Here is a 16,106-nt window from a genome sequence, read left to right as displayed (position 1 = left end):
ATCTTCTTCAGAAATATGTTGTGTCATAACATTTTTCTTGAAAGCACTCCCGGGAGTAGATTCCATGATCCATTCAATGACAAAAATTGCATTGTTAGCCAGTTGTAGGTTAGGCAGTAAGCTTCAGGGACTCTTTCTAAAAGATAATGTGGTAAAACTTTGCTTCATATGTTAGGAAGTTTAGTGCAATATCTATAATATTTTTTTATTTGCATTACCACACACTGTATGGTGCCATAAGAATTAGTTACGATGAGAAATAATGTGAAAATTGAGTAAAAATAAATCAATTGAATGGTGACAAGCTCATAAGATTTTCCGCACTAGTTGAAGGAGCTATCATAGAATGGACCCTTATACATTTGACACTACTTTATTCAACAGATACAGATAGTGATCTAATGCATATTCATTTTCAGTAACTTTTCTATGTGTTGACACGCTTTGACCTTAGCTCACAAACAACTCTTGCATCATGGAATTTATCTTTTTGAGTGACAAAAAATGCAGAACGCTTTGTCTTGCATAGTTATATGTTTCTAAAATAATGTTTCATCTTTTATTTTTCTCGTAGAGCTGAGATATGGTTGGAGAAAATATGGCGAAAGGACTTGAGGCACAAAACATACAAAAGTTACAGAGTTTGTGGAGACAAGTTTTCAGAGAAAATGTTTATGAATTTTAATAGAAATAAGTTAGTGCATGATGCATACCCAGAGTAGAATCAAGTAAGTATATTGCATTTCTTATGGAATAACATTGTCATCAGTTATGTGGCTCATGCATAAGAAATTGTATTTTCCCTTTTCTGCATTAAAAAAAATATATGCTTTAGAGAAAAATTTTGCTTAAAGTACATAACACCTAACAACACAATACATTGCTTGAGGATGTTAGAAACAAATGTATTTAATGTTTCACTAAATATTCCAAGCAGGGTGGATAAAAAATATATGATTTTCAGCTAAACATTCCTGTAAAATATTTGAACAGTTTGATTAAAGGAAATAAAATGCACACATTTTTCTGTTTGAGACTGTACATATGTGAACCTACTATGGAAATGTTTGTTGAGTGTGTTAATGATGCTTTAATAATTTCAGTAACTTTTATTTCAGTGAAAGTTTGTAGGACCTCAAAGAGATTATCATACCTTATGCAAAATATATTAATTACTAGTGATTCAATAAAAATATATACCTGAATAACAATGTGTTTATTTTCCCTTACATTTGTTATTAGCAATAGAATATAATGTTTTACATTTACACAATATGAGTACTAAATCATTAAGGGTAATGTACTTACTCTGAAACTGTTCTCATCTTCTGGAGTATTTCAACATGTAAATTCATTCTTGGTAAAGTATAACATGTCACCATAGTGAGTGTCCGACCAAGAAACCTACCAGTATGACTATCAATGGTTTGTCTAATGGAATTTTATTAACAATATTATGATAATATTCAATACAGTGGAAATTAATTGATGTAGGGTTTTAAGGATTTCTTATAGTCTTTTACTCTATATTCCATACGTTTAATGCTAACAATATAATTTACATATGTAATTGGAAGTAAGATGCTTGAAATAAATGTTGGGACTTGTAGGCATAATGACCATCTTGGGCCATTCAATGTATGAGAGGAAGAATCCTCTTATCTAATATCCTTACTTGAGTTTGAACTGTTCTTTTAGGTCTACTTTATGCACAGAAAGGCTAATTGGGTTGAGCCTACAGTTTAAAGTGGGATCCGAAACACTATGGGTCTCCACCAGGTATCGAACCCATACCTGAGTTAAAAAATGGGTGTGAAGAGCCCCTTGAGAAAGGTTGAAAGTGAAATGTTATAAAGACTTGCAAAGGATATACACAAAACTACGAACTTCCTCAGAGACAGTATAAGAGCCCCGCTCTTCTCAAAAAGGTAATGACATTTATTAAAGTGCTGTCATTATCTCCCAACCTGGTCAATAATTGGTAAAATCAAAAGTTTGAGGAAAGTATAATCTACACATTAGGTAGGAATAAGCCAATCACTTAACATTTAGACATGGCACATTTGATGGTCTAGCCCTTGCAGCAAATCATCATGAGTGAGACACCTATGTTCGATACGAAGCCAAGTTAAATTTACTTCTTGATGGAAGGGATGGTATGAGAAACATCATGCACCAATGATCGACCTGATAGTGTGAAGCTTGAAAGAATGATTATTTATTAATTACTTATGTTCACTTTCTTTTAGACTGACTAGAAACATGTGTGGCATTATTTAGAAGCTGATAATGAGTAGCAGGGATTTTGTCAATATGGCATCCACTATGGGTGAAACGTTGCTGTTCATTCGTTCATTTCCAAGTGACATATGTCACATGTCACTTTGGTGTGAAATCTCTCTAAATTGCAAAAAATACTGTTGGTTTCTTTGTCATCAGCTGGAAATTTGCACATTTCTTTGTTTTTTAATTAACTTTAAAATTCATGTGGAATATTTATTCTGAATGCATGGATTGTATCATCTTCAGTACTGTATTAAGTATATGAATATATAAAATACATATCTGTGCAGGATAAGATCTTTCAGTGGTGTATTTATAATTCCATTGTGTGTGTGTTTAGGAGTGGGAGGGGGGGCTGGGAGTGTGCTTATCTAGCTTGATCGTACATACTCCATGACTGCTTTGTTTTGTATTCTAAGACATTCATATTTCGAGTCCAGTTTTTTGTGTAACTATGAAATATGTAATGCCATATGATGAAATTGTAGTCAATATGTAGAGTGGTTCCAGTAAGTAACTTCGAACAAAACTCGCTTGCATGACAAATTCCTACTCCCATTCTACATTAAAAATTAGGGATGTTTGACAAATACTAAAATGAATAAGCATGCAGTGATTAGTTAATAATATATCTTACAAACATCCACACGTTTTTAGAAATGGGTTGATATTACTCTCATGCAAACCAGAAAAGTGAAATTTCATACAACTTCGATTGATTGATTGATTTCGTGTTTTATGTCAACTTTATTCACAGTAAGGCCAATTGGGACTGGACCTACAGTTTAAAGTGGGATCCGAACCACTATGCGTCGTCTCCATATAGGTACAACTTCGAGATGAGGTGGTTGCTATATAGGCATTCTAGGTTAACTTGTCTAAGGTGTGACCTTTTCTTACTCTATTTTCCCATAACTATTCATTATCATCATCATAGTAGTTTTTACAGAGAAATAGACTGATAGAATTAAAACAATTACAATTTTATTCCAGAAATTATTCTGTTTGATAACTTCCCCAATGAGCTGTGTCACTCATAGCTATTATTTTATTCTATTCTCTCATGGTAGATGGCACTGAACTAGTTTCTATGTTGTATTGTCCAAAATATTATTTCATCTACAGAACACTGAATGTAAGTTGTGATAGAAATTAACTGTAGTGTAAAATATTTACTTTCATCTACAGCATATCATAACCCATGGTTCTACAGAATAGTTTTTCAACATATAGGGTGCGACCCACTCCTGGGTCCTGAGAGGACATTTGGTGGGTCGGGAAGTTGGGCTCGAAACTTTGTTAACTGGGTCTTAAAAAAATATTACCTTAAATTACTTAGATATATTGTTTTAACAATTTAAATTCAGGCCGTGTTGTTGTAAAAGAGCAAATATATGATTATAGACTAGGTGCACACCCCTACAAAGTAATTCCGCTGGTCCCCATCTTATGGTCCCATGAAGTGTAATATCCTTCAAGGTGGGTCCCCGACTGAAAAAGGTTGAGATCCACTGCTCTACAGCCCTGGAAGGGCCTTGGCCTATCAACTGACTGCCAGTCTGCCTCCCACAACCCTACCTAGAGGTGTGGAGATCTTCAACCAGTAATGGGGTGACGTGGGGACAGCACATCGAACCCTCAGCTGTTATAGGAGATTTCCCAGACTGGATTACACTACTCACTTGTAGGTCCCCAATTTTCTTAGGATGGTGGTTAAGTTTGGAAAACAAGTACTGACTATATGTATATATCTTTTATTCCAGTATTTCATACCTACAAGTCGCCAGCCGATTTGTAATGGTTTCGTTAGATGAATAGCGCTAATGTTCCATCAGTACGAGTAGTTTTTAATATACGTTTTATGATTTATTCTTATTTCCTGAGACAAAACCTTCGAATCCTGTCTTTTGTATCCCTGGCATTTTCAGCATCAAATCTCCCCCCTCTCAGGGTACTCCACTAATATCAATTGCAGAGAAAGTGGATGCATCTGTCTTTCGTTTTATGAGGCCATAGACAGATGAATGGAATTTTCTACGTTGGTAAATCAAAAGTGTCTACATCTTGCGATTGAATATGGTAGGCGTACACAAGAGAGAAAATTACAGTGACGGCACCAGAAACAGTTGCTGATATTAAGTGTGCTGTATCCTGCAGATTGTCACCCACGTTAAACTGTGCAGCAATTGTTATGAAGAGAAAGAGACAATTTGGGAAATGTTGCAACATGGCTCGAGCGCCCTTTAGAACACTTTTGGTAGCGCAATGATCCGCTCACCCCACCCTTCCATTCCTGCTTCTATTTTCTGCTAATAATTCGGACATATCTCGTAAGGTCGTAGTATTTATTTTATTTAAGTGCATAAAAATGTTCTACAAGGATAAATACCATTGTTCAGTTAATGCAGGGGTCCTGGGTTCGAATCCCTGTTAGAGCTTTCTTTGTGTCATCATTTTTTCATAGCATCGTCGCGATTAGCCTAAAATTGGAAAAATGCGACGCTAAATAAACAACGAGGGAGTGGTAAAACGCATTGATCTACGAACAAAGTAATCGCCGTAGATAAAATCGCGATTTGCCCAAAATGTCAGAAAAGTAACGCATAATAGGGAGAATACGAAATAAGAATACTTATTACCACAGATAATACACGGACCATTTTTCATGCACAACGGAATGATTTACTTGTTGGAATTTCAGGAACTTGAAATTATTTTCCTATGTTGTGCTTCTGGGCTACTAATTCTGTATATCTCGTAACTTAGATGTAGAAATCATTCATTCATAATATGCATTAACTGAACAATGGTATTTATCCTTGTAGAACATTTTTATTCACTTAAATAAAATAATTAATTCAACCTTACGAGATATGTCCCGAATTATTAGCAGAAAATAAAAGCAGAAATGGAAGGGTGGGGTGAGCGGAGCATTGCGCTGAGACGCATTCAACTGTCACTGCCAAGAGTAAGATATGATTGGCGGAGAGGTTGCTATGACAACGCTTTACGTTTCGAAACAGCCGTAGGGTGGCTCCACATGCCCGGTTTGGTATACGCACAGATTACAAAGGAGAGATAGGAAGTAAGCGATCTTATTAATCTGTGATAATACCTTGTGCATAACTCAATGTCATTATTAGGGAACGGAACTTTAGGTAAATAAATGTTTTTTCTGCGATAAGATAGAGACCCTCGTTTTTGCCAAAATTCTGATCATAGCCTTACATGTCAACATAGCAAATTTTATTTTACATAAAAACACATATTTTCCAGTTTTCCGTATGTAAATACATATTTTGCGAATTTTTATTTTAAATACATAAAATCGCTCATTGACTTCAGCTACCTCGATATCCTCGAAGGAAAAATGTTTATTCTCCGCACCTCTTTCAATATCGAGAGTGTTAGGTTTGCTTTGTCTTTGAACACGCTCGCTGACAGAATTCTGGCGCCTCGCCTACGATCCTATTGGGGGAAAATATTACCCCACTGGATCTAACGCACAAGTTCTAATATCTAAATGTACAGATTTTTTGGGGGGGGGAAACCAAGGTTTTCAAACTTTGTGCCAAATTTCACGTGTTTTGGAAGCTGAAGTAGAGGAAGCTTTTGAAAACTTCAGCGTTAGTGGCATTCGTGCTTCAAATATGCAAGAATTGTTTCTTGTGACGTGGAGCGATCTTTCTCACAATATAAGATGCTTTTTAGAGACAATCGTCACAGATTTACAGCGGAGAATTTGGAGAAAACTATGGTGATTCACTGCAACTCTTCCAAAAAATAGCTCGCTAAGAGGTAAGCATTTAGAAACTGATTTTAGGTGTTTTTAATGCATGTAATATTTTGTTTTTGTTACCAAATGTTTTTCATTTTTATCACATATTTTCCTGTTTTTATCACATATTTTCAACATTTATGACACATAAAAAATAAATATTTCTGAGTTTTTTAGCACATAAAGTTCCGTTCCCTAGTCATTATAGTCAGGAACTTGTTGACTACTCCCCATCCCTCCAACACACACTTGTACCAAAAACTATATATGACATGTTTATGAAGTTTTAAGCATATTTATGACAAGAATATAAACCTTGCTTATTGCATAGTTGTACACTTATTTCGATGATCATCATAAGTTAATGGATGCAGCAACAATTTTTTGATTATGCACTATCTTCAGAACAATTTGTCAAACTCTTTCTGACAACATACTTTGTAGTAGTAAACTGTTAGCCATGTATTTTCATGAGAGTTGCTATACTACAGAAATTGTCTTCTGGTAGTAAGTGTCCATATCTATCATATTATTTTTAGTGCCAACATGATAATACCAGAAATATATACTTCAATTCCAGGCAGAAGTGCTTTGTATTGTTTGTATTATCACCACCGACATAATGTTCCTCTGTTCTGAAGTGCTTACAAGCAACAATGTGTCACTTTCTAAACTTTCTTGCAGTTAGAGGAAAACAAATGTCGTTATTTCTTATATGCTCAGCTCCAATTTAAACCTTAATTATACTGAAAACCAAACTCAAACAAGCACTATATTTTCTTCTCGGGGTTTCATCATTTCTCATGGTGCTTTTTAACTCCACAAAATTCAGACGCTTAGAATAACCATTCACTTTATTTCACTCAGAAAAGATACACAATACATAAAGGTCATTCATGCAATTCGAATTTCATTACATTACAAAATGACAGAGATTCCTCACAATGGCTGAATCCTCCACAGGTAACAACACTGAATATAACTACGAGAAACAGAGTACATCCAATGCAATACAAATATGAGTGAAATACAAAATCACTATAAAAAAACTGCAGTACAAATTTACATAATGGCTACACTGCAAAATAAATAAATACCAGAAAATGAGGAAAGAGCTGACACAAGCAGAATGAGAAATGGTGAAACATTGCTACATGAAATGAAGGGCCAAGTTCTGATTGTATAATTCCCAATGTATAATGGAGCACAGGCATTTCTTACACGGTTTCATTTCTAATTGTGTCAACACATACCAGTGCTTCAGTATCTTATTGATTGCTTACTGACTGTTTTCTGGAGAACGATTTTTCCAGCTTCCACAAGCTCCATTGAAATCGTAATTTCTCCAGTAAGTAATGCTAATTAGTTTCGTCAAGCTTCAAACTTACTCCTACAAGTACAGTTGAGAGCTGAGAAGACTGCGAGGCTGAGGAATGCGAAACTGACCTGCCTGTTGTCGCCGTGTGCAGCCATCTCGTCTTCCTTTCAGGGTGGCAGCGGCATAAAAAAAAGGCATGGTACAAAAACGCAAGCAATACTAATAATGGAATTAAACTTCACAAATCAAATCAATCTGCTTTGATAAGGGTGTGTGCGTGCTTTTTGTGTGTTTCCTAGCGTCTTGTTAATGCTTCTTTCCTGGACATGGAACAATTAATTTTAACTTATGCAGGGTAGTACATTTTCTCCCTCGTTTGTATTTACATTTTGGTATGTAGCATCGCTTTTCTGCAACTTTCGGATTATGGAACATGAAGTTGTAATGTCTCGGCCCCATTGATTTATCCACCAACTACTCCCTAACACCCCACACAATTTTTATAAAAGGACAAATTTATGGCCATTTTGGCTCTAAGTATACCTTTTCACACACATAAACACAAACTTACACCCCTCAAATAAAAAAAAATCTGAATAAACCTTTGCTCAACCCCCGAGCCGGCTTTCCCGCTTTTCGTTGCATGTTAATTCTATTGATAGTTAACCTTCAGCGAACCAGTTTACTAGATATAGTCTGTTCTATACATATACATTTACTTATACAAACACGCCAGAACATTCATTCGATTTTTAAAACAAATTTATTTCCGAAAACACGGAAGAAGTGTGAATTCCTATGCCGTTGCTGGTCTTTGAGATGTCCCGTGGCTGACATCATCCGTGGAGGTTCACGAATGGTTCCGAACTTTTTCGAACGCCAGACTGCACCTCACACTGTAAGTCCCGATTCCATTATCAGATTCTCACCCTTTCCTACAGGGACTTCTGCATGTCTGGCAACACTGAAAAATTGAACACCAAGTCGAAGCTTCCCTCCCCACACTTCCTCCCCGTTCACCCCCGAACCTCACCCCGCGCTGGCAGTCTTCTCAGCTCCCAACTGTACTTGCGATAAATCATTAAACATTCGGAAGTGTTACCAAACGAGTGCTTGTTTGAGCAAAATTAGTTTTCTTTTTTAGAACCGAGCTGATACTGATGTCTATGTATCTGTTGGAATTCATTCACGGCTGATACTTTAGCAGGGTTTGTGGTCCGCTTGGCACTTCAGCAGAAATATGCAAACTTCAAGTTTTGAATTTACCTTGTACCAGTATTATGTGCGAAAAAAAAAATAATTTGGTTATTAAATGACAGCTATTTTATATATTCCATTGTAATTATCTGAATATTTTAAAGTAGGGATGGAACAGATTAATTGGTTCTCTATCAGTATCGGCAGACATAGCCATATTGGTTTATTGGTTAAATTACTGTGCTATTTTGTTCTATTTTTTATGAACATGAACACATAATATCCATTGTGTACTTTTTAAAAAAGTATATGTCTTAATCTGCAGCTTGTTTATACTCTCATAAACTTACTTTTAATTTCTTCCGTGCAAATTTTCTTTGTGATTGATTTCGTACATGACTGACGAAGCCACTAGACGGGTGGTGAAATCGATCGCTAAGAAAATTTTCACGGAAAAAATGAAAAGTAAGCTTATCAGAGTAAATTACTTATCTCCGGGTAACCGCCAAACCGATATCTTTAGATGAAAAGTGCAGCTTCTTGTTCATTGCTTTGATTTGTAGTTTTATTTGTTGTTTGTAAGTCCACTTTATGCACAGTAGGCTAATCGGGACTGAACCTACATTTTAAAGTGGAATCTGAACTACTATGCCTCCACCTGGTATCGAACCCTTGATTACAACCCTTACCACTACACCATTGGGGAGGCCCTGTTGTGCATTGCAAAAGCGATAATGGTGCACAGGTTCATTTGCTGGTGGTTCTACTACAGAATATCAGTATCTGCCAAATTTTCATATTGATACATCTCTACTTTAAAGCAAAACTGTGGTCAATAGAAGACTATAATTTACAGAGGAATACTTACACATTGATCAATATTTAGAATAACGTTTTATTGTTACAGTCTTCAAGCATCAGTATTGGTGGGAATTTGTAAGACTATCAGTATCATTACTTGTATTGGTTCAACCTTAGTTTCTTTATGGTTGAAACTGGAAAAATAAAGCAATGCGAAACATTAATTAAAAATTGTGGATGTATTTCAATTGATCCTAACTCCCCAATGCCGATGGATCTGGAGAATCCACCTATTGCCTTTGTAAAAATATCCCATACCTAGAGACCGGATTTTAAAGGAAAGTTCTATTTTATTTTTCAACAGGGATCATGGAATAACACCAGTGTTGATAATTATCTTCCACCAACAAGATTACATGGTTTTGACTTCCCTTTTTCAGCCCACATTCCATTTTTTCTCCTTTTAAAGAAATTTTCCTTTCTGGTTCCTTCATTGACTAGTTTTTCAGCCTACATTACTTTTCTTCCCTCTTTTTAAAAAACATCTCCCTTGGTCCCTTTGACAAGATATCAAATATTTTGTAGGACTATTTTTCCTAAACAAAACATTCAACAATTGTCCATTTGGTGCAGTTTAGAGGAAAGAAAGAACAAGCGCCTTCTACCTTACGTTCTCTCCATGAGCGTTGGGAGCATGTTGCAGCGATTGTTGAAACAATGTGATCTGGGCTTAGGAAGCAACAAAGTGGCACACCTGTTGGGTTGTGCTAGATTTACTTTTATTGCTAAGTCTTTTAGAATAGTTTTAGCTTAACTGTGTGACAGTGACGACAGTACTGAGTGTCAGTGCAATGGCAAAGCCAAGTATAAGTGACAGTAAGCTATGGAATGTGGTAAGCTGTTGCAAGGAATATTTCATTGAAATGGATGGTATTATTTACTGTACATTCAAAAAAAGGAAATTAAAAAGGACTACAGTTTATCTTTGCACTCTAATAAAAATATTTTAAATGAAACTGTAGTCCTTTCCCTCCCTTTTTTGTCCTTTTTAGAGGAAATTTCCCCCTTTAAAATACAGTCTCTACCTATAACATTTCCTACCCTTCAGCAGTAGGGGTGCAAGGAGTAATCTCTAAAGTGTACACCTCCCTTTCATGTATTACACCCTGGAGTGTATTTTTTTTTGCAGGTTAACGAGGCACTAGCACCTGACCACAAAGGATAATCCTTCCTGGGGCTTGTATTTATCACTTCCTTCATCTCGTATGCATCAACACAATTAGCCAGGCAGAAAAGTGAAGTAATATAAACTAAATCAATATAGATCACAATGAATGCTGAAATGATTAACAAAAACAATTAAGCATTTATGTCTTAACCACAAATCAACACAAACTATTCTTAAACTTGGAAAAAGAAAGATGAAAACAGACCAAGCTGTTGGTTATTTTGAACGTTTCCCCAACACTAATATAAAGGTGAAGGCAATAAGGTTGAATTGATACCAGTGAAAACTTATAAACTGAAATTAAATCACCGATATCAGCAGATACCTTTCTCAAGTATACAAAAATGCCATGTGACACATTCTCCATTTTGGCCATTTTGGCTCCGGCCTCCTTTGCCTCCCCTCCCCCCCCCCCTCAGGTACCCATTGACTTGAGGCTGGGTGAGCCCCATAACCACAGTATGTGGGGACAAGGCTGAAAAAATTCCACCCACCCACTCCAGTAATCAAACCCAGATTTCCTGTATGGCAGCCAGACACCCTACAGACTAGACTACTGCAGCTCATAAACACACACCTTGTAGCAAATTATAATACATATGACTTGAAAGCCTCAGACATTTCTTGTCCATCTGTGTCTAGCGTTCGCTGATGACTTTTCGAACTTCAATTTCAAAGAATTGGAAAAAGATTTTAAAGTGTGCTGGCTATCAAATATGACTTCAATTTAACTGAGTCTAGTTTGAGTGTCCTCTTAATTCACAATGCATAGGTGATGTCAGAAACTTTAAATAACGCCACTACTCACAAGCAAACGGAAGCTCTATGGACGATGGCTTCTCTATCAAACCAGCTTCCACTTCAGGGAGTCCTTGGAGATCAAGCTCTGGAAACATGGTCCTTGAAAAAAGGAACAGTTTTACCTACACATTTCGAAAATAACACTTTTATTTCAAGTATTATGGATAGATTCGTTGTGGTATAGCAATAGACATATGTTAACACTCGTACTACTCTAAACTATATTACCATTTGTCTTAGGATTTAGGAAATAAATACCATTTGTGAGAAAGTAACTTGTGAAAAAAATAGTAGGCAATGCAAAGCGACCTTGGCCTTGTTTTCAAGCTTTGTAGCTGTCTTTAAAACCCATCACCTCTGTAAACTCACATTGCAAAACCTATTTTAGAGATTAATATTCAATGGATTAGCGATGTGCGCTGAATGTGGCAACACTGCATGCACTGTCCACACCACATTCAGTGTTAGCCTGCTGATTCAACAGTTCAATGCACGTGGCCCTTCTTATAATGATAAAAAATCGAAGGCATACTTGAAAAAAATAGGGTTACCATAGATTAATGCAGAATTCAAAACTAAATTTAGATGTTTCATTTTTCTGTAGGTGTACTAGTTAATTTTAAATGAGTCCAAACTTAAGTATACATGGTTTTTAATCTGACAGTAGATCTCCTATGATGGGATGAAGATAATTTTCACAGTGAAATGTGCCACAAAACTTGCACAGTTGGGTTGGTCATTCTACGTGAAATCACCCTATTGAAATACTAAAAATTGCTTCATAGTCATGGATTTGCTTTCCATTTATTTTGCTGATACATACAGCTCACTGCTCAGGAGATGATCCCAAACGGAAGTGGAGTGACGTAGCGACAGGTGACTCCACTATTAGGGTTGGGGGAGAGCATCCTGAGTGAGAAACTCGTGAGGGCTCGCTGTAACCGTTGCAGCAACACAAATCATTTAGGGTTACCAGACATCCTCTTTTACCTGGACAAAACCTCTTTTTCGGGTCCTAAAAATGGTCCGAGTGGGTTTCTAGGAAAATTTGGAAATATCCTCTTTTCTGGGATAAGGACAACTGCTTAACTTCAACATTAGTAACAAAATATTATTTGTAAATAATTGATAATATTGTTTCAGTTTTCAATATCAAAGTAAAGAAATACAACACACTCAGTTGCAAGTGCAAAGACATGAAACTTTTCTACCAACAAAGAAAAATTTGTTGAACCAATGCATCCCTTCTGTTGTCACTGCCGCACCACGTGAGGTTTTGATTTCAAAGCATTTGTAACATTTACTGCAGCTCGTGGAGAGCATCAAGTTTCTAAGAATATGCAATATGCCGCAGCTTTCTTTGCTTTGAGTTTCATGACAGAATTCAGAAATAAACAGTAATTTTTAACTGCTGTACTCTTAATTGTTACACAGTAGTGGAAATGTGAAGTTTTGTCGATCAGGGATCTGAATCATTCCGAAACGCAAATGTGTTTTTAGTGACACTTTTTAGGCACAAATATTTGAAAATTTGAAGATTTTTAGAAGTTGAGTGGATGAACGAACATATATGCCATATCTCTGAAACTATGTGGAATATTGTGATGATTTTATTATTGTTGGAGAGGAGGGCAGTCCTAACAGAAAATAATTGTGTTACCATTCTTACCTGAACAGGAAGTAGAAAAATCTTTAAAGAAAGTAATATGTTGTGATGAAAAAAGCACTCTACTTCTGGTAATTGTTTGATTGGGAATCCCAGGTTTAACCACAATGATAATTGTTACGCAGCATAATCAGTACATGTTTAAGATAATATTTAAAAATCAGAAAGGTAATATTCTACATAATAAAAATATCACAGGCTTTAATATTCAATGTATGAACCATTGTTTCCACTGGCACACAGTCATATTTTTGACAAATGGCCCTGAAACACTCACAAATTACCAGTAATATGAGTACACACAATATTGATAGAAATGTTGAATACATGGGAGAACAATTACTATTGTGTTTATCCACTTTTAGCTCACACAAATTGTACTAAAACCAGAGTTTTGTCCAGAATGCATATGGGTCAGTCCCAGTGGCGTGCAGTGACATTTTTTGTTGGGGAAGCTGATCCCGAAAAGTTAAGATTGACTGATTTGCTTTATTTTACTTCGCCTTTTGTGTCAGTTTTGGCTAATTTGCGAAGATGGGGATTAGTGATCAAGATGGTGCCGAAGCCTGATGCACGCGCATTTAGTGCTCCGAAATTTCAACTGTTTTCTGGTTGCTTGGGTGCTGTTGTGCTTGTTTTACTTGTGATGTGGACTCGAAGTACTGCAAGAGAAGAAATGCTGGACAACTGCAAGTGTGTGGAGGACTGGTCGCTAAGTTACAGACGATTTTCTTTCTCGGCCATGAGCTCGGATCGAAGTCTCGTGTGGACAGCTTCTGGAAGCCGCAAGAACAACGCTTCCCATTCCCGCCAGCCGTGCGGCTCGACCCAGCACTGCCTCTTGGTTGCGGCGTTCTCCCTCCTGCTGGCAGGCGACATTCATGTGAACCCTGGTCCCCAGGCAGTTTCCCGTGAACAATGTGGTTTCCGTATATACTACTAAAATGTGCAAAGTCTAACCAAAAAGTTATCGACTTTGGAAATGTTCTGTAGTGAATTTCACGAATACGACATGATTGGTTTCAGTGAAGTGTGGTTTAATGAAACGATCGGCGATAGTGAAATACCCCTGAAGGACTTTCAGGTATTCCGCAACGATAGAGGTTCACGTGGAGGCGGAGTAATGTTACTGCTAAACAACAAGTGGCCCTGCATCAGACGTCTGGATCTGGAAACGTCATGCGAATTAATATGGACTCAGGTAAATATAGGCTCACAAAAACTTTTAATCGGCTGTTTTTATAGACCCCCAAAATCTGGAACTGCAACCGTGTCAGCATTATTAGATTCTGTGCTGAATGCTATGAAAGAAACTGACATCATTCTTATGGGCGATTTCAACCTTCACATAAAATGGTCATCGTCAAACTCTGGCCTATGCACAGACAATGATGACAGGTGGTTTTTTGATCATTATATCAAAGCAATTGGACTTCATCAGTTTGTAGACTTCCCCAGAAGACGCACTGAAACTCTCGACCTGTTGCTGTCTTCGTACACAAAGGTCAAGGCCACTCCCGGTGAGCAATTCATCGCCTCGGACCACACCCCCATCCATGCCGAAATCAGAGTCCCTGGAAAAGCCCCCAGGCCCTTCCCCTCCTCCAGACCTGTCTACAACTGGAAAAGAGTCAACTGGGAGCAGCTCTCTCTTGTCATCAGCCTTGTACTGTGGACAATGATGGATCCCTCCCAGCGGAAGAAGCAGTGGATTTCCTTGTGGACTGTGTGCAAGCCATAATTATAGATCACGTGCCCCTAAGGAAAACAAAAACATCCCGATTCCCATCGTGGTATAGTGAAGAGACGAAACTTACGCTAAAGAACAAAAAGAATGCGTGGATCCTGTGGAAACAAGTTCCAAACGTTCATACACGGAACACTTTTACTCAATTAAGAAAACACAGCAAAAACTTAATGCAAAGAGACTATAATAATTACATTCAAACTGTGATGGAAAGTGATGCTAAAAACCCCAAAATGTTCTGGAAGCTAATTAACTCACGCCGACAACACGACCGTATTCCCGTTCAAGTCTCCTGGAACGGTAAGTCTGCTACAAAGAAGGAGCGCACATCACTTTTTAACTCGTATTTTCACAGCAACTTTACAAATAATACCGCTACTGCACTGCCTGAAGTCAAGCCCATCACTCCTTACACACTCTCTCAAATCTCAACTAACTGCAACGAAGTCCACGAATTATTAAAATCTCTTTCATGTTCTAAAGCTAACGCTCCTAATGATATCCCTGGCATATTTCTACAACGATTAGCCCATATTCTATCCAAACCAATCAGCATAATCTTTAACAAATGTTTTTCCGAGGGTGTATTTCCTCTTGCATGGAAGCAAGCAAATATAGTTCCTATACTCAAACACTGAAACAAAACTCACGTTACTTCTTATCGTCCAATTTCCTTACTTTCTGCACTTGCACTACTAGCCGAAAAAATAATTTCCAATCGTATCCTTGCGCATGCTACTCCGTTCCTCTCTCCCACTCAACATGGTTTTCTTCCTCATGCTTCATGTGACACAAACCTTGCTTGTTTGCTCACCAACGCTGTTAACTGCCTGAGTGCCAAGCAAGACATGGATGTCGTTTACTTAGACTTTTCTAAAGCGTTTGACTCTGTCCCTCATACAAAACTCATCCATAAATTTTCAAACAGATTCAACATTCACGGACCTCTTCTTAAATTGCTCTCATCTTACTTGCACAATAGAAAGCAAAGGGTTATCATATCTGGTTGCTCTTCGTCATGGCTATCTGTAGTTTCCGGTGTGCCTCAAGGAAGTTCTCTAGGGCCCCTGTGTTTCACTCTTTTCATGGACGATATTCATGAATATATTTCTCCAGAATGCTTAATTTTATTGTATGCTGATGACTGTAAGTTATTTAGAAACATCGCTTCAGTTGAAGACACTTGTTCCTTGCAAGACAATCTCTCACACATTGAATGCTGGTGCCAAGACTGGAATCTAAAAATAAATCCCGAAAAATCCGTTTTTATGAGGTTTACCCTCAAAT

The 16,106-nt window shown here is 37.2% G+C and overlaps 1 long non-coding RNA gene across 1 annotated transcript in view; it reads right to left on the bottom strand.

Moving 5' to 3' along the window:
• The window catches only part of LOC145982662 (uncharacterized), a 277,107-nt gene that overhangs the window by 9,550 nt on the left and 251,451 nt on the right, over positions 1–16,106 (bottom strand). The window contains exon 4 of the long non-coding RNA XR_014441124.1: positions 11,414–11,505. This is a non-coding gene — a long non-coding RNA (uncharacterized LOC145982662). The remainder of the gene's footprint in view (positions 1–11,413; positions 11,506–16,106) is intronic.

This window comes from Lepisma saccharinum, unplaced genomic scaffold (assembly GCF_977018435.1).
Source record: "Lepisma saccharinum unplaced genomic scaffold, izLepSacc3.1 HAP1_SCAFFOLD_296, whole genome shotgun sequence".
Classification (NCBI taxonomy): Eukaryota; Metazoa; Arthropoda; class Insecta; order Zygentoma; family Lepismatidae; genus Lepisma; species Lepisma saccharinum.
The sequence above is the reverse complement of the archived record's forward strand: the minus strand, read 5'-3'. Positions and strand labels throughout refer to the sequence as shown.